This window comes from Aplysia californica, unplaced genomic scaffold (genome assembly GCF_000002075.1).
Source record: "Aplysia californica isolate F4 #8 unplaced genomic scaffold, AplCal3.0 scaffold00585, whole genome shotgun sequence".
In the NCBI taxonomy this organism is placed as follows: Eukaryota; Metazoa; Mollusca; class Gastropoda; order Aplysiida; family Aplysiidae; genus Aplysia; species Aplysia californica.
The window spans coordinates 221,214-221,713 of NW_004797855.1; positions in this window are offsets into that span (position 1 = coordinate 221,214).

Genomic DNA, 500 nt, shown 5'->3' on the forward strand with positions numbered 1-500 from the left:
GATTTATTGCCCTCTTCAATTTTACCGATACAGTAATGACCTTGTATGACTGCACTCTTCAGTTTTACCGATACAGTAATGACCTTGTATGACTGCACTCTTCAGTTTTACCGATACAGTAATGACCTTGTATGACTGCACTCCTCAGTTTTACCGATACAGTAATGAGCTTGTATGACTGCACTCCTCAGTTTTACCGATACAGTAATGAGCTTGTATGAATGCACTCCTCAGTTTTACCGATACAGTAATGAGCTTGTGTGAGTGCACTCCTCAGTTTTACCGATACAGTAATGAGCTTGTGTTATTGCACTCCACAGTTTGCCAAAAGACGTTCTGTTCCTGGAGGAGCATCATCCGACCGTGTGGCAATACAGCAGAAGGTCTGAAGCACAAAAGAACACTCAGACGTCAGCTACACGAAGGTTGGCCAAGCTCGCTCCTACTTGTAATCACGTTTTCTGTTGGTCTCAGGTAAAAGTAGCCAACTTTGATATCTT